We start from the raw sequence: 19,989 nt of genomic DNA, 5'->3' as shown, positions 1-19,989 counted from the left end.
GGGTTGCGTGCGGCTTTATTGAATATGCCAGTGTACTAAAAATCCTTTGGAATTGTTTTAGTTGTTTATCATTTACCTCGGTGTTGTGACTAACTATCTTGACGGCAGTTGAGGAAGTGTGGCTACGCCCAACCAACCGACATGTAGCGTGGTTAAAGACGTAGCTAGAAGTGCAACGGCTAGTGAGTAAGTCCGGCTCTGGCGTTTCAAGACACGCCGAGATACGTCCTCTATTCTACCTTGTAGTTCATTTGATAGTTTGGCGTGTAAATGTGCGCCGAGATAATTCATGTCAGCTTAACTTTAGGGCATGATTTTTAGCGAAATTATTAATCAAAGTTTAAGGGCTGGCACTGGCCAAGTAATTCATGGAGGCTAAATTTGTTTCTATTCAGTTGTATTGATCACCTGTTCTCTAGATATGATTGTGTAGTTTATGTTTCAGAATATCGTCTGCAGTTCATGTGTTACAGATAATTGGCAGCGGTCGACGCGAGCATACTGGGGGCAGAGCACCACAGGGGCAGAGAGATATTCAAGGCCCTGTCCTCTGCTTAGCATCTTGGGTTATGTTGTCATTGTTGCGTGATTCCATATTTCCAGTGGAGAATTGTGGCATCTGAAGTTCAACTGCAGTGCAAAGTTGAGTACATTTTTATGTCATTTCCTGTCTCGTGGATCTCTCGTATTGATTTGAATCCTTGGTCTGCTCTCGTCTATCGCTAATTCACACGCAATATTGAAGGAACCTCATTTCAGGGGTACTGTCATATGGTCATGTTCTAGTTTTAATCATTCTAAGAATATTGTTGATTAATCAGCTGAATAAATTTGAAGATTGGTTTGGTTAAAATTAAAGCACCTCCTTAATTGTTTTAGTCATTTGTATATAGTTTTGTATAGGAAAATTGGATAGCCAAACTTTAAAAGATCTGTGTTCTTACCCTTAATCTGTTCCTCAGCTGATTGGAAGTAATGAGCACTGATGGGAATTGTATGGACATTTGTACTATTTAAGTAAAGCTTTACCTGAGTATATTCACCTACTCATGTTCAGATTTCAAGTTTTATGGGTCTTGATCCGGTTAAAGAAATTTATTTGTTATTTGTACAACTGATCTGGCCTTGTAAGGCAGTCTCCTGTATTATTGTGATTGTGATTTTATAATGCTTTTGATTGTAATAAAATATGTAGCAACTGCAACGGATTACTATTGTGATTTTGGCGTGTCACTACTATTACCACATTTCACATGGGCTATGCAGATGGAAGTCGAAAGGTGCGAGATCCGAGATTTAGGGTGGATGAGGACGAACAGTCCAATGAAGAGTTGTGAGCTCCTCTCAAGTGTGCAGACTTGTATAAGGCCTTGCAGTTTCATGGAGCACGAGAAGTTCGTTGGCAGTTTGGTGGCGACGAATACACTGAAGTCGTTTCTTCAAATTCCTGAGGGTTGCACAGTACACTTCAGAGTTGATTATTGTGTCATGAGGGAAGACGTCAAAAAGAATAACCCCTTCAGGGTCGCAGAAGTCCCACTCCATAACTATACCAGCTGAGGATGTGGCTTTGAGCTTTTTCTTCAGAAGAAAGGTGGCGTGGCGAAATTCCTTGCGTTTTGTTTCCAGCTCGGAGTGATTAACTCATATTTCAGCGCCTGTGATGATGTTCGACAAAAAATTGTCACGGTCGCCCTCGTAAAGCGCAAGCAACTCCACACAGATGGTCGCCCATCGCTTTTTATGGTCTTGTGTTAGACAGCGAGACCCCAGCACACACACATCCTTGAGTACGCCAGCTGGCGGACGAATTGGTCAACATCTGCAACAGAGATGTTCAGCTGAGCAGCAAGATCCGTCGATAACCTCAAATAAGAGACTATGCCTGTTCCAACATCAGGAGTCACAGCTGTGTGCAGCTGGCTGTCACACGGGAGTTCGAATAAGTTTGCGTGACCTTTTTCCAATGATGACAAACATCTCGCTCTGCGACTCACCATTCTATTGTTACTGGTGGGACTACCAACTGGTTTCAACAACCAATTGTCTAGTCCAGTGGTTCCCAACAGGTGGTCCGCAGACCCCCAGGGGTCTGCGAGCTATGCCAGACGGGACCGCTAGATGCTATTAGAATAAAAAATATATTTCGTATGATAACAGATTTTTTGTTTTGGGCGCCTCTTGCATGAACAGTTTTAAGCTCAATATTTTTTCAATAATGAATATGTCAATGTTTTTCTAAGTACCAAAAATAGAAAACGTATAAAAAGACTCTTGATTTGGCTTTTTTAGGTACTTGATACTGTGATATGACAAGGGACCAATCATGCTCGATGAGGGGATCCTCAGAAAATTTTGTTGGGAACCCCTGGTCTAGTCGATTTATTTTTCGATCAGTCGATTTTTTCAGTCAAATGAGATAACTGATTTAAAATTTGTCTCTGGCCACGTCACGCTTCAGGTTACATACAGTAGTTTCGCTTAATGTGACACAACAGAAAGACAAGTATTTATTTGTTACATCTGTTAGCTACACTACTGGCAATTGCTACACCACGAAGATGACGTGCTACAGACGCGAAATTTAACCGACAGGAAGAAGATGCTGTGATATGCAAACCATTAGCTGTTCAGAGCATTCACTCAAGGTTGACGCCGGTGGCGACACCTACATCATGCTGACATGAGTAAAGTTTCCTCCCGATTTCTCATACACAAACAGCAGTTGACCGGCATTGCCTGATGAAAAGTTGTTGTGATGCCTCGTGTAAGGAGGAGAAAGGCGTACCATTACGTTTCCGACTTTGATAAAGGTCGGATTGCATCCTATCGCGATTGCGGTTTATCCTATCGTGACATTGCTGTTCGCGTTGGTCGAGATCCAATGACTGCTAGCAGAATACGGAATCGGTGGGTTCAGGAGATTGATACGGAACGCCGTGCTGGATCCCAACGGCCTGGTATCACTAGCAGTCGAGATGACAGGCATCTTATCCGCATGGCTGTAACGAATCGTGCAGCCTCGTCTCGATCCTTGAGTCAACAGATGGGGACGTTTGCAAAACAACAACCACCTGCACGAACAGTTCTACGACGTTTGCAGCACCATGGACTATCAGCTCGGAGACCATGGCTGCGGTTACCCTTGACGTTGCATCACAGACAGGAGCGCTTGCGATGGTGTACTCAGCGACGAACCTGGCTGCACGAATGGTGAAACGTCATTTTTTCGGATTAATCCAGGTTCTTTTTACAGCATCATGATGGTCGCATCCGTGTTTGGCGACATCGCGGTGAACGCACATTAGAAGCGTGTATTCGTCATCGCCACATTGGCGTATCACCTAGCGTGATGGTATGGGGTGCCATTGGTTACACGTCTCAGTTACCGGACGTTACTTTTCAGATGTTTTACGACTCGTGGCTCTACCCTTCATTCGATCCCTGCGAAACCCTACATTTCAGCAGGGTAATGCACGACTGCATGTTGCAGGTTCTGTACGGGCCTTTCTGGATACATAAAATGTTCGACTGCTGCCCTGGCCAGCACATTCTCCAGATCTCTCACCAATTGAATACGTCTGGTCAATGGTGGCCGAGCAACTGGCTCGTCACAATACGCCAGTCACTCCTCTTGATGAACTGTGGTATCGTTTTGAAGCTGCATGGGCAGCTGTACCTGCACACACTATCCAAGCTCTGTTTGACTCAATGCCCAGGCGTATCAAGGCTGTTATTACGGCCAGAGGTGGTTGTTCTGGGTACTGATTTCTCAGGATCTATGCACTCAAATTGCGTGAAAATGTAATCATATGTCAGTTCTAGTATAATACATTTGTCCAATGTATACCCGTTTATCATCTGCATTTCTTCTTGGTGTTGCAATTTTAATGGCCAGTAGAGTAAATGTTTTCACTCAGTATCTGGGGTTTTACTGACACCACATACGTACCTTTTCACCCCTTTCCATGGGGATTGACGGTCGTTGGGGCGGTCTCGTGGCGCCGCTGCGGGAGCCTCCTCCTCCGCCTCCTGCCGCTGCTTGCTGCTGCTGCCAAGGCCAGGGTCGCAGCCGGTGCGAGAAGGTGGAGCAGTGTCTGATGCTAGCGCAGCACTTCTGGGACCTGTGTTCCAGCGGTGATTGACTACCTCTCCAGCCGTCAGCCGCCCTAGCTCTTACAGCATCAGGACGCTGGCGTGGGCGGAACACGAAGTGCAGTCTCAGAGGCTACATTAAAATGGACGTCGTCATCGATCACACCTTTTCAGTAAAACGCAATGCAAACAGTCACAAACTTTTGGTAACGTTCCTTTCTTCTTTACATATCCCTGAAAGTACTTTTATGCTTGCTCAGATTTGTACTCCCAGTGAAACTTCATTAGTTACATGTTAATTCCACTAGCAATAATACAGGGTGGTCCATCGATAGTGACCGGGCCAAATATCTCACGAAATAAGCATCAAACGAAAAAAATACACAGAACGAAACTCGTCTAGCTTGAAGGGGGAAACCAGATGGCGCTATGGTTCGCCCCCTAGATGCACAGCCATAGGTCAAATGGATATCACCTGCGTTTTTTTAAATAGGAACCCCCATTTTCATTACATATTCGTGTAGTACGTAAAGAAATATGAATGTTTTAGTTGGATCATTTTTTTCGCTTTGTGATAGATGGCGCTGTAATAGTCACAAACGTACATGTTCAAGGTATCAAGTAACATTCCGCCAGTGCCGACGCTATTTGTTTCGCGATACATTACCCGTGTGAAAATGGACCGTTTAACAATTGCGGAAAAGGTCGATATCGTGTTGATGTATGGCTATTGTGATCAAAATGCCCAACGGGCGTGTGCTATGTATGCCGCTCGGTATCCTGGACGACATCATCCAAGTGTCCGGACCGTTCGCCGGATAGTTACGTTATTTAAGGAAACAGGAAGTGTTCAGCCACATGTGAAACGTCAACCACGACCTGCAACAAATGATGATGCCCAAGTAGGTGTTTTAGCTGCTGTCGCGGCTAATCCGCACATCAGTAGCAGACAAATTGCGCGAGAATCGGGAATCTCAAAAACGTCGGTGTTGAAATGCTACATCAACATCGATTGCACCCGCACCATATTTCTATGCACCAGGAATTGCATGGCGACGACTTTGAACGTCGTGTACAGTTCTGCCACTGGGCACAAGAGAAATTGCGGGACGATGATGACAAAATTTTTGCACGCGTTCTGTTTAGCGACAAAGCGTCATTCACCAACAGCAGTAACGTAAACAGGCATAATATGCAATATGGGTCAACGGAAAATCCACGATGGCTGCGACAAGTGGAACATCAGCGACCTTGGCTGGTTAATGTATGGTGCGGCATTATGGGAGGAAGGATCATTGGCCCCCGTTTTATCGATGGCTATCTAAATGGTGCAATGTATGCTGATTTCCTACATAATGTTCTATTGATGTTACTATAAGATGTTTCACTGCATGACAGAATGGCATTGTACTTCCAGCATGATGCATATCCGGCACATAGCTCGCTTTCGGTTGAAGCGGTATTGAATAGCATATTTCATGACAGGTGGATTGGTCGTCGAAGCTCCATACCATGGCCCGCACATTCACGTGATCCACCGACGACGACTGACAACATGCGTCAGCGCATTGTCAGTTCATGTGCGAACATTACGGAAGGCGAACTACTCGCTGTTGAGAGGAATGGCGTTACAAGTATTGCCAAATGCATTGCGGTTGACGGACATCATTCTGAGCATTTATTGCATTAATGTGGTATTTACAGGTAATCACGCTGTAACAGCATGCGTTCTCAGATATGACAAGTTCACAAAGGTACATGTATCACATTGGAACAACCGAAATAAAATGTTCAAACGTACCTACGTTCTGTATTTTAATTTAAAAAACCTACCTGTTACAAACTGTTCGTCTAAAATTGTGAGCCATATGTTTGTAACTATTACAGCGCCATCTATCATAAAGCGAAAAAAGTGGTCCAGCTAAAACATTCACATTTCTTTACGTACTACACGTTTACGTAATAAAGAATGGGGGTTCCTATTTTTAAAAACGCAGTTGATATACGTTTGATGTATGGCAGCGGCATCTAGCGGGCCAACCATACAGCCATCTGGTTTCCCCCTTCAAGCTAGACAAGTTTCGTCCTTTGTAGTTTTTTTCGTTTGACGCTTATTTCGTGAGATATTTGGCCCGGTCACGATCAATGGACTACCCTGTATAGTCCACAACAGTCTATTTATCAGTTGAAAATGGTGAAAAGAAGAATTCTTTCAATAGATAATTCAATGAATATGTATATTGCTTACTGAGATGTCTTCACGTACACTTGGGGGTGGGGCTATCAGCTGGTGGCATGTGTACCCTCGATTTGTATTGTATACCACTGCTTTACTTCACCCGATGAAAGTACTACAGACAGGTTTCAAGCAGAAAGATAACTAGGTAACTCAGTCAACTAAACTACTAAGCAGTGGTTTCAGTTGAATAAACTGGTGAATACATGCTTCAACAAATAGAAAATCTAAAGACTGATTTCGCTTGAAAAGAAAGAAGAAATAACACAGTAAGTACGCAAAACACTACCGGATTGTGTCGACGGTTATCATTCGATTGCTCCCAGAGACGGGTTTTACATTAAAGAAATGAATGAATAGTTATCCAATTGATAAGTAAAACTACAACCAACTGATTCGATTGTTAGCATTCGGTTGCTTCCATGGACTAGTTTCACTCAAAAGTATGAATGAATAATTGAACCATTAAGTAATACTACAATCAAATGCGTTAACTGTTTTCCAACAACTGATTAAATCGATTGTTTTCATTTGGTTGTTCCCATCACTAGCTTTTGTTCACTTCCAGATCTCTGTAGATATTCCGAATACGCCTGCGAATATTTATGATGCTCTGGTTTTCCCCTGAAAGAAACTCAGTGACAGCTTTCTGCTTAGAAAGCAGTTCCGTTCTAGATACCATTTTAAAGGCTACATTGAGCATTGCTACCCATCGGAACTTCGTGAACCTATGAGGGCTGAAGCAAGAATATTCCACGATGCTCCACAACCAATTCCGCAACATTTTTAACCAGAGTTGGTTGAGAAAAAGTGTGTTAGTAGTTATTTATCGCCCTCATAATACTCTTATCTGAGTTACTTGCGGTATATTTTCCTGTACAGTCTTCTGAAGGAGGAAACTGCGTGTCTAAAACTGGTAAAGAAATAAAATTGCTTTTGCGCAACTGGTTGCCAAGTCTTTCAACAAATATACTGCATTTTTAGTAGCTTTCTGACTCCGTGCACACCGTCGTAATGTCGCAGACATCTGTTTTTTGAAAGGAGAGACTGTATATCACCACCCTAAATCGAGACAAACAACATATATGTAGGTCAACCATTAATATGACCGCTATATTTACATCGTAATAGTATACGAAAGTATTACAATACCCTCCTGTCTGACTCTGCACCAAACGGGTTCTTGTATTGTTCACCCACTCATAATTTAAGTTTCGTGGCAATGTTATGATCAAGTGGCCTGGAGTGGAAAATTGGAGAAGTGATGGAGGAAATGCATGTGTATGATTCTTACCAATCATCAAACCATGACTTGTGTGTTTATGCTGAGGGATTATCAAGGAAGCAGGAATACGATTATGCACTCCAGTCTGTTCGACTGCATGGGAGACAATTTATGTGCTTTAAACAAAGACAGCGCAATTCCTTATAGCCTACGCTTCCTCACCCCATAACAGTTCTTAATTTTTGATAATAGACTCAACCCACACACCCTAACAGTAAAAAATCATTACAAAAAGGTTGCATTCTATAGTGTACAATTCACGCACAACTTTTTGCTTTTTCCTTTTTACCAGCTGCACATAGGATCCTTCGCGCACAATATGTGTAGCTCAACATGGCACTGTGTACATCGTTGTCATAGCCATGTTAGATTATATTCCACAACTCCATAAGGTCAGTGCACACACATCACACTTTAAAGATGTGCGTGTGTTAGTGGCATGAGTGGAAAGGGCTGCCTCACTCTTAACTGGCCGATTATTTGAGGCCGTCAGATACGTATAGGGCGTAGCTGTTTCATCCTGGCTGTGTCCGAGCCTGTCCCTACATCTGTTGGTTGTGTTATGCAGTATTAAATAGAAAAAGTAGCAATTGCTAACGAATGTCTGTAAGTAGGTGTCTGGTGCCACCTAAAAGTAGTAGGACAACTACATACAAAGAATTTAGGTTTGGTTGGTTGGTACTTTAGCGCGCAAAACGTAAAAATAGCAAATACTAAATAAAAACCTGAGGAGAAAATGGCAAAAACCCAATCAAGTAATTTCAAAAGAGGATCGGCTAAGAACAAGGAAGTCCTTAGAGAAATTTTCTCAAAACATCGTTGGGATCAAATATGCTTCGCCATACTACTGCGTCGAATAAAAGTAAGACGCGATTGACAGAACGCGTGTCATCCACTAAAACATTCGGCAGAGTAGATGCAAACATAGACATAAACATACACAGTTAAAAAATGGGCACGGGATCAGAAACGGGCGCGCCGTCAAGGATTGTGAACAGTAGGCGAAGAGTGGGGCATGGTCGCCACTTAATAAATGGTGGTGACTATATCGACAGTGTCCTATACGCAGCTGTATTATAATGACCATGTCTTGACGTGAGGGCACAGAGGAAGTCGACAATGCTATTGGGAGAGGTTTAATGTCCCGGAGTTTTTTTCCCCTGGAGAGAGGGTCATTGTGGACTCCAGAGTGATACTATATGCCGACACACAGCGACACGAATATCATCAGAGGATACAGAAGGACTAGCAGCCAAGGGAGAAGAGCTGCAGCCTCCTTCTCTGGCACGCCGATGTGACCTGGAACCAACAGGGGCACCAGGTTGGCTCCCCCCACAGTAAGCGAATGGAAGTATTCTTGGATCCCTTTTACTGAAGGGTGGACTGAGTACAGTGCGCGAAGTCTCTGAAGAGCACCGAGAATCTGAGCAGATTATACGATTCGGAAGTCCGTGTCGTCAAATGTACAGGGTGGTCTGATAAAGAGCGTAGAGCTATTTGGTAAAACATTGGTCAAAAAGCCAATACTGAAAAGGATCGTCGCCACATACAAAGGCAAACCCGACACCATGGTCTGTCTTGGAACCGCCGGTGTAAACGAAGACACTGTCTCCAAGCCATGTGCAAAGTGCGAGAAACAAGCTGCAGTAAGCCAGGACAGGAGAAATGTCCTCAGAAAGCGAATGGAGTCTGAAATGGACACGTACCTCGGCAAGAAACCAGGGCCGAGGAGATCAAAGATGACGAAGTAAATATTCCTGAATTCCAATCAAGAACAACTGCCAAGATGAGAAACATAGAAGTACATATCCTCGGTGTAACAAAGCAGTTTAAGTCACTTAATAAAGGCAAGGCCTCCGGTCCAGATTGTATACCTGTCAGGTTCCTCTCAGAGTATGCTGATAAAATAGCTCCATATTTAACAATTATATACAACCACTCGCTCACAGAAAGGTCCGTACCTAAAGACTGGACAATTGCTCAAGTCACACCAATACCCAAAAAGGGAAGTAGGGGTAATCCGCTGAATTACAGGCCTGTATCACTAAGGTCGATTTGCAATATGGTTTTAGAACATATACTGTATTCGAACATTATGAAGCACCTCGAAGAAAACGATTTATTGACTTATAGTCAGCACGGATTCAGAAAATATCGTTCTTCTGAAACACAACTAGCTCTTTATACTCATGAAGTAATAAGTGCTATCGACAGGGGATGTCAAATTAATTTCATATTTTTAGATTTCCAGAAGGCTTTCGACACCGTTCCTCACAAGCGTCATCTAACCAAACTGCGTGCCTACGGAGTATCGCCTCAGTTGTGCAACTGGATTCGTGATTTCCTGTGAGAAAGGTCACAGTTCGTAGAAATAGACGAAATGTCATCAAGTAAAACAGAATTAATATCCGGCGTTCCCCAAGGAAGTGTTATAGGCCCTCTATTGTTCCTGATCTATATTAACGACATAGGAGACAATCTGAGTAGCCGTCTTAGATTGTTTGCAGATGGTGCTGTCATTTACCGTTTTGCAAAGTCATCAGATGATCAAAACGACTTGCAAAATGATTTACATAAGATATCTGTATGGTCCGAAAAGTGGCAATTGACACTGAATAAAGAAAAGTGCGAAGTTATTCAAATGAGTACTAAAAGAAATCAGCCAAATTTTGATTACGCGGTAAGTCCCACAAATCTGAGGGCTGTAAATTCAGCTAAATACTTAGGGATTACAATTACAAATAACCTAAACTGGAACGATGATATAGATAATATTGTCGGTAGAGCAAACCAAAGACTGCGATTAATTGGCAGAACACTTAGAAGGTGCAACAGGTCTACCAAAGAGACTGCTTACACTACGCTTGTCCTCCCTATTCTGGAGGAATGCTGTGCGGTGTGGGATCCGCATCAGGTGGGACTGACGGATGACATCAAAAAAGTACAAAGAGGGGCAGCTCGTTTTGTATTATCGCGAAATAGGGGAAATAGTGTCACAGACCTGATACGTGAATTGGAGTGGCAATCATTAAACAAAGGCGTTTTTCGTTACGACGGGATCTTTTCATGAAATTTCAGTCACCAGTTTTCTCCTCCGATTGCGAAAACATTCTGTTGGCACCCACCTACATAGGGGGAAATGATCATCACGATAAAATAAGAGAAATCAGGGCTCGCACAGAAAAATTTAAGTGCTCGTTTTTCCCGTGCGCCGTTCGAGAGTGGAACGGTAGAGAGAGAGAGCATGAAGGTGGTTCAAATAACCCTCTGCCAGGAACTTTATTGTGCATAGCGGAGTAATCACGTAGATGTAGATGTATATCTCGCACACAAGGGGAATATGGCAGGGAGTGTAAAGTAGAGCTATCGAAGCAGCAAAGTAAAGCGGTCTCCGGGAGGCAACAGGGAAGGCGAACGCAGCCCATACTGGTGGTCAAGGGAATCATCAAGAAAGGGGGCATAGGATGCGTGACCGGGCATTGAAGGCAGACAGCTGGAGTAAAGACTGAGGAGAACGTCCCGCCGGTAGGGCAACGGTAAGTCAACAGCCTCAGCATAAAGACTCTCAACGAAACTGGTATAGAAGGCACCGGTAGATAAATGTAGCCCGCAGTGATGGGTTGAGTTAAGACAACGTTAGGTAGACAGACGTGCTGATGAATAGATGACACATCCATAATCCAGTTTCAAACGGACAGGAGACCAGTATAAACGAAGGAAGGTGGTCCTACCCGCTCCCCACGAGGTACTGCATGAAACACGTAGAACACTGAGGGAGCGAGTAAAACGAGCTGCCATGTAAGAGACGTGGGAAGACCAACAGAGTTTCCTATCAAACATGAGTTCCCGAGAATTTCACTGTATCAACGAACAGAAGAAGGGACGTAGGGACAGGAGAAGAATCTCCTGGCGCCACAAGAAGTTCGTACAGAGAGTCATGTCAGCGCAAAAGCGGAATCCATTGTTGATGCCCCACGAGTAAGGATGAGCAAGACATCCTTCAAGACGCAGCTCAAGTAGACACGTTCAATGAGAGCTGCAATAGATCGCAAAGTCATTAACGAAAAGAGAGCTTGAGATATCAGGCAGGAGACAATCCATACTAGAGTTAATGGCTATGGCAAATAAGATGACGCTGATCACAGAACCCTGAGGCACAACATTCTTCTGAATAAAAGTGTCCGACAGCGCAGAGCCCATCTGTGCCTTGAAAACACGCTCTATTAAAAATTCCCCGGATAAAAAGAGGCAGGCGGCCCCAGAAGCCCCACTCGTACGTAATACGGAGGATACCCGTCCTCCAGCAGGTGTCATACCCCTTCTCCAAATCAAAAACCACGGCCACAGTTTGGCACTTCTGCAAAGAAACGTTCACAATATGAGTCGACAAGGTGACAAGATGATCAACTGCGGAGGAGTGCTCACGGAATCCACATTGGGCATTAGTGAGGAGATTCGGGGACTTAAGCCACCACACCAGCCGACCGTTAATAATACGTTCCATGACCTTGCAGACGCGACTGGCGAGGGAAACTGGGCGGTAGCTGGATGGAAGCTGTCCCTTCTTAGCAGGCTTAGGTATGAAAATGACAATGGCTTCACCCCAATGACTGTGAAATGTGCCATCTGTCCAAATGCGGTTGTATGTATGGAGGAGAAATCATAGGCCCTAAGGAGACAGGTGGTGCAAGATCGTAATGTGAAAGCCTTCTGGTCTTGGAGTAGACGACCAAGAAGAAGAGAAAGCATGTTTAAGCTCCCTCGTAGTAAAAGCAGTATTTTAACGTTCACGATTCTGGGAGGAGAAAGATATCGTTCTTGCCACCGCCACCCATTTCAGAGGGAGAAAGGCAGGATGGTAGTGGGTGGAATTCGAAATGTCTGCAAAATATCGGCCCAAGGTGTTGGAGATAGCAAGAGAGTCTGCAATGATATGGATCGCTATGGTCAAATTAGGACTTGGCGAATCAACCACGGTTCCGGAAAACCGACGGAGATTATCCCGAACAATAGAAGGGGGATTAAAAGTGTTGAAAGAGCTTTGGAAAGAAAAGAAACTAGCTTTTTTGCTATCCCTGGAAATGCGGCACACTGCGCACGTAGCTGTTTATAATGAATACAGTTCGTCATTGTGGGACTCTGTTTAAGAACACGGAGAGCTTATCTCGACACACGTATGGCATCACGGCATGCCTCAGTCCACTAGGGGACGGGGACACTTCACGACGAGGAAGAGGTGCGAGGTATGGAACATTCTGCATCATTAAGGATAACGTTTGTAAGGTCGTCTACTTAGCCATCAATGAAGGGGAAATGGTGTTCATCGAAAATGGCCAGTGAGGAGTAAAGCTGCTAGTTAGCTTTGGAAAGATGCCAGTTGGTTGCATGCACAGATGGACTAGGCGTTAGCAAACCAATGACTCAGGGGAAATAGACACCCGAATGTGTGTCGGAGAGAATGGACCACTCGAGACGAAGATAAAGCTGAGCAGTATAGATCGAAAGGTCCAAGTGGGAGAAGGAGTGCGTAGAATCGGAAATAAATATGAGTGTACCCATGTTCAACCAAATTAGACTGATCTGGTTTAATATATTTACTAGGAGAGAGCCTGTCAGACAGGGGCGTGGAGAGCCCCAATGGGGATGGTGGGCACTGAAGTAGCTGAGCAGCAAAAAGGGAGGAGGAAGTAAGAGCAATAAGCTGCAAAATGTAAGGCCTGGTGGCAGCAGAATACGAGGGTGAGTAGACGTTGCAAAGGGAGAAAGTGAAACAGGGAAGGGAAAGACAGACAGCAACACCTTGAAGCTGGGTGTGCAAGGAAATGTTGCGACTATAGACGACGTCTCGAAATAGCAACATGACTCCCCCACGAGCTGGAGTCCCTTCGTCAGGGGGAAAGTCAGAATGGACTCTAGTGAAGTGTAGGAGGTGAAAGCGATTGTGTGGGTGTTATTTTGTTTCCTGAAGGCAGAAAAAAACTTTACAGTATGATCCCAAGAGGATCTGTAATTCAACCGTATAGGATCTGATGCTGTAAACGTTCCATTGGAGAATAATCATAACTGATGATAGACAGAAGATGGGTCAAACAAGGAGGCAGTCATCGTGGTGGCTGCCGAGTGGCAGAATTCGAACGTGCATAACAACCAGGTTCAGAGGCTGGAGGGTCCTAGCCCATTGGTTCGACAGAGGTGTCGCTATTCAACTTCGGTTGGCCAGTGGACTGATAGTTGGCGGTGTGTCCCGGTGAAACGCTGGTCGGCTGGGTGAGGGTATCGTGGAGTGGCAACTTTGAAGAAGAACACCGAGTTGGAGAAGGTGAATATCTTTTGTCTTTGTCTGACTGATTAAAACTTTGGTGATTTTCAGGTGCAGACCCAGGCGTTGGCTGGTTAGATGTGCGCAGAAAGTCATTGTGGGAATGCTCCTTTTTGGGTTTCTGTGCTTCTGTTTACGATTCATGCCACTTCCCTGGCGCAGGCGAAGGTTTTTTGATATGGTGTGCACTTGTAGCAGGTGAGGTTGAGGATGTGACCTTGGAGCTGGACGATTTCAAATCCGTGGCACTAAACTGGAAGTCACAAGTCTGCATAGCCATGTCCTTCCTAGGTCGGGGTGTAGCGAGAACTGTACTGTGATTCTCAGAGGGTGGTGTACTAGGTATGCGGCTAGCCAATATTTTCCGAGCAATGTGAGTACGAACCTTTTCCTTCATTTAGATCTCCTGAACACCTCTCCATTGAGGCAGATTGGACAGTCATGGGAGGAAGCAGCATGATCACCCTTGCCGTTGATATAGTGAGGGGAAGGAAGTGGACACAACCTCATGTGCGTCCTTGCCGCAAGTTACGCATTTGGCTGCATTTTCACAAGATTCACGGGAGTGATTGTAGCACTGACATTTATAGTAATGCGTGGGATTTGGGATATATAGTCTGACAGGAATAGCCTCATAGCCAGCCTTAATTTTTGACGGAAGTACCACACAGTCAGATGTGAGGAATAGAGTGCGGGTTGACATTAATTCTTAATCAACCCTTTTCATGACGCGGTGAACTGCAGCTACTCCCCGGTCAGTGAGATAGGCCGTTATTCAGCCTTGGTCAGACCATCCAGCAGCCGAGTGTATATCACATCACAGGAGGAATTGAGTGCGGTGGGCCCCTGCTTCAACAGGATAGCTGTTGAGAAGTGTTGCATTAAGCAATTTCTGTGCTTAAAAAGCACTATCCGTCTCCAAAAGCAAGGTCCCATTACAAAAATAAGAGTAGGACTTCACGGGACCGGCAATGGCATCTACACCCTTCTGAATAACGAATGGATTAACCGTGGCAAAATTGTGACCATCTTCTGTGCGTGACACTACGAAGTATCGGAGAGCAGCCGGGAGAGGCGTTTTTGAGACGAGGAACTCATCGTGGAGAAATTCCCCTCGATTGCCAGTGTCTCTGATGACGCGCTCCTTCCTGCTGGGAGCACCCTCAGGAGGGGCTCCCCCACCTTCGGTGATTATCCACACCCCAGCCACACTTCCAGGACTCCAGACAGACGGACCAGTCGGCATAGAGGAAGGTACCAGCTCAGGGAATCATCCCTCCCTGGCCTTTACGAGGAGTATGGCCTACTTGTCGAGCCATGGCTGGGAATTACGCGTTACTCAGTCACCTTTTAGCGTCCAACGCGTGATCTGGCCTTGTCAAGGAAAAAGAGACCTCAAACCCCAAATTGGAGGAAGGGTAAGAAAAGGAAAGGTAGGGAAAGGACAAATCCATACACATATTTACCAAGAACATTGATTACCCAAAGAAAGCATATGATTCGATCCCCAATGGAGGGGGATGAGAATAGCAGTAGGATACACATGCAGCATGGAAAGGGACATACCGTTGAAAAGTCTGGGGCTCTGTAGTGGCCGAGAACGTGCTCACCACCGAGCGAGGTGGCGCAGTGGTTAGCACACTGGACTCGCATTCTGGAGGACGACGGTTCAATCACATGTCCAGCCATCCTGATTTAGGTTTTCCGTGATTTCCCTAAATCGATTCAGGCAAATGCCGGGATGGTACCTTTCAAAGGACACGGCCGACTTCCTTCCCCTCCTTCCCAAATCCAATGAGACCGATGACCTCGCTGTTTGGTCTCTTCCCCAAACAACCCAACCCAACCCAACGTACTCACCAAAGTGTGGTGTTGTGGGGAGGGGGGAGGGAGGTAATAATGTAGGAAAAGGCATATAGTGGGCTAGTATTGTCAGTCTCAGGTCGCATTAATACACAAGGTAAATAGGATCCTAACACATGGGATAAGCTGGCAAAATGCAAAAACCAGCATCATAAACTCTGTGTTATGTGAGTGGTTCTGGAAGGGTGCTGTACTGTGAAAAATGTGTTCGCTATATTCCATTTTAGGTTCTATCTGTCACCATGCACACTTTTTTCCTACACTGGTACCTCATATTGTCTGTATTTAGTGCTGTTTCCTATCAGCTGGAGAGGAACTATTTTACGTCCCGTTATTAAATGCCTTGTTACGTCTTTCCACCGGTAACCAATGTGACAGGCTTTCGGGACGTGTGTGTGATGTGATTGGCCCCGAAGGGAGTGCTGTGTTGGGAACATTGTATTTCACATATTGCATTTGTTTATATGTTACCTGTCTCCATGTGACCTATTTCTACACAAATCCCCGATATCGTCTGCATCTATTGTGTTTCACATCAGCAAGCTCTACACTTGTGTACCTGGAGATAACCCACAGGCACTGTTTCAGGCCCAAATATTAATTTTCTCGCTATGTATTCCACCGGTAACCTATGCGATTGGCTGCAGGAATGTGAAACTGAGTATTATAAACGGAGTGTGGTATCGTTGACCTTTGAAGGGTGCTGAGCTGGCAAAATAGTTCGGAGTTCATTATATTTTGGGTGCTATGTGTCTCCAAGCACATTGTCATGATATTGTAGACATTTAGCGCTGTATCATGTTCCAAATGTTTATTAAAGTCAGACTTCGCCCATAAAGTCAGATAATACCTAGATACATCAAGCATTAATAAGTCACTATGTTTACATCGTATTAGACTGCACTTCCGACTCACAATGCAGGGGATGGTGATGGTGGTGGGAAGGGGGGTTCTTGTGTGGTTAACCCATACATATATTAAGTTTTGTGACAGTATTGGGGTAACTAAATAAAAAGTGATCAAATGTACCGACACGAAAAATTCTGTTCACCGTACTTCCATACATGCAGTTGGCAGCACGAGATTCTTGTCCGAATATGACCAAAACGTCAATCAATTTTACATCATATACCTGGATGTGAAGAGCGTATATAGCTGGTCGATGTTGCAACATCTTCCCGTATGCAGTTTTGAATAGCTTCCTTCAGAGACCATCATGGCTCGACAAGTAGGCCATACTCCTCGTAAAGCTTCCTTCAGAGACCATCAAAATTTTTTATGTTAAAGATACAAGACGATTCAAACAGGGTATATAACGGAAGCATATCTTGAATACGCCGAAAGCATTCACGATTTACATTCGGATTTACCCCTGTGTCCGAAAAAAATGTCGCCACTATCAGACAACAAGACGCCAAGGAAACTGTAGTTGACCCTGATAAGTAAATTTGAAACAATGTTTCAAAAACAAATTGGTTTTGAAAACGTTCATCAAATTTTAACTAGACACGCTCCCTGTATGAAGTGTTAATAGAGATTCGACAAGTAGGCCATACTCCTCGTAAAGCTTCCTTCAGAGACCATCAAAATTTTTTATGTTAAAGATACAAGACGATTCAGACAGGGTATATAACGGAAGCATATCTTGAATACGCCGAAAGCATTCACGATTTACATTCGGATTTACCCCTGTGTCCGAAAAAAATGTCGCCACTATCAGACAACAAGACGCCAAGGAAACTGTAGTTGACCCTGATAAGTAAATTTGAAACAATGTTGCAAAAACAAATTGGTTTTGAAAACGTTCATCAAATTTTAACTAGACACGCTCCCTGTATGAAGTGTTAATAGAGATTCATGGATAAAACAGCGTGAGTGGTCGGAATGACTTTGACAAGAATTTATTCAAACTCATGAACAATGCCGTATTCGACAGAACCATTCGAAATATTTGGAAGATGCTGGACGCTACACTCGCAACGTCATGAGAAGGCAGGTCCGGGACAGCTACATTAACCGCAAATACCTAATTTTTTAAAGGTGCGTCATTTTAGCGATAATATTGTCGCCATTGAACTTCGTCGACTAAATCTTGCCCTCGATAAACGAACCGCAGTTGAACTGGCGAGTTTAGATATCTCTAAAAAGCTCCTTTTCGATTTCTGTTATGGGTATCTACCGAACTAATCTCCGCCAATTTGTGTAAAACTGTGCTACACCGAGACTGATAGCCTTGTATACCACAACAAGACTACCAATATCTACGAGCATGTCAGGAGTGATATGCATACGAATGTCGATTTCGAGATTCCCAGCGAAAAACCAATACGATATTCCGCTGGTGAATAAAAAGTGGTTGGTTTGATAAAAGACGAACTAAATGGGGAGCCAATCGTAGAAATTGGCGGCCGGAGTGGGGACTTAACTGCTGTGGTCATCAGTCCCCTAGAACTTAGAACTACTGAAACCTAACTAACCTAAGGACATCACACACATCCATGCCCGAGGCAGGATTCGAACCTGCGACCGTAGCGGTCACGCGGCTCCCGGCTGTAGCGCCTAGAACCGCACGGCAAATCCGGCCGGCGGGGAAGATCAGTTTCGATTCCGTAGAAATGTTGGAACACGTGAGGCAATACTGACAATATGACTTATCATAGAAGATAGATTAAGGTAACGCAAAACTACGTTTCTAGCAATTGCAGACTTAGAAAAAGCTTTTGACAATGTTGACTGGAATACTCTCTCTCAAATTCTGAAGGTGGCAGGGGTAAAATACAGGGAGCGAAAGGTTATTTACAATTTGTACAGAAACCAGATGGCAGTTATAAGAATCCATGGGCATGGAAGGGAAGCAGTGGGTTGGGTTGTTTGGGGGAGGAGACCAGACAGAGAGGTCATCGGTCTCATTGGATTAGGGAAGGAATTCGGCCGTGCCCTTTCAGAGGAACCATACCGGCATTTGCCTGGGGTGATTTAGGGAAACCACGCAAAATCTAAATCAGGATGGCCAGACGCGGGATTGAACCGTCGTCCTCCCGAATGTGAGTCCAGTGGAAGCAGTGGTTGGGAAGGGAGTAAGACAGGGTTGTAGTCTCTCCCCGATGTTATTCAATCTGTATATTGAGCAAGCAGTGTAGGAAACAAGAGAAAAATTCCGATTAGGAATTAAAATCCAGGGAGAAGAAATAAAAACTTTGAGGTTCGCCGATGACATTATAACTCTGTCAGAGACAGCAAAGGACCTGGAAGAGCAGTTGAACGGTATGGACAGTGTCTTGAAAGGAAGATACAAGATGAACATCAACAATAGGTAATGAGACACTTAAAGTAGTAAATGAGTTTTGCTATTTGGGGAGCAAAATAACTGATGATGGTCGAAGAGGATATAGAATGTAGACTGGCAATGGCAAGTAAAGCGTTTCTGAAGAAGAGAAATTTGTTAACATCGAGTATAGATTTAAGTGTCAGGAAGTCGTTTCTGAAAGTATTTGTATGGAGTGCGGTCATGTATGGAAGTGAAACGTGGACGATAAATAGTTTAGACAAGAAGAGAATAGAAGCTTTCGAAATGTGGTGCTACCAAAGAATGCTGAAGATTAGATGGGTAGACCACAGATCTAATGAGGAGGTATTGAATAGAATTGGGGAGAAGAGAAATTTGTGGCACAACTTGACTAGAAGAAGGGATCGCTTGGTAGGACATGTTATGAGGCATCAAGGGATCACCAATTTAGTATTGGAGATCAGCGTGGAGGGTAAAAATCGTAGAGGGAGACCAAGAGATGAATACACTAAGCAGGTTCAGAAGGATGTAGGTTGCAGTAGGTACTGGGAGATGAAGAAGTTTGCACAGGTTAGAGTAGCATGGAGAGCTGCATCAAACCAGTCTCTGGACTGAAGACCACAACAACAAGAACAACATATCCTGAAAAGATGATGATTGCATATAATGGAAATACCTGATTGTTTTCGATTGCATAAATGTAAATATGGGAAAAATGTATAAATGATGTAAATATTTAAAAAAAACGTGTTGTGACTACCATAAAAATGTAAATAACCGAGCTAAATTAAAAATATTGTATTAACAAACCGGCTTTTTTTATAATAAATTTTGTATGTAGCATATTTTTTGTGTTAGAGTTTCCTATACTTACTTTCCTTCACACAGTATTAGGAAGTGTCTCC

This window comes from Schistocerca serialis, chromosome 3 (assembly GCF_023864345.2).
Source record: "Schistocerca serialis cubense isolate TAMUIC-IGC-003099 chromosome 3, iqSchSeri2.2, whole genome shotgun sequence".
In the NCBI taxonomy this organism is placed as follows: Eukaryota; Metazoa; Arthropoda; class Insecta; order Orthoptera; family Acrididae; genus Schistocerca; species Schistocerca serialis.
This window is presented reverse-complemented; position numbering follows the sequence as displayed.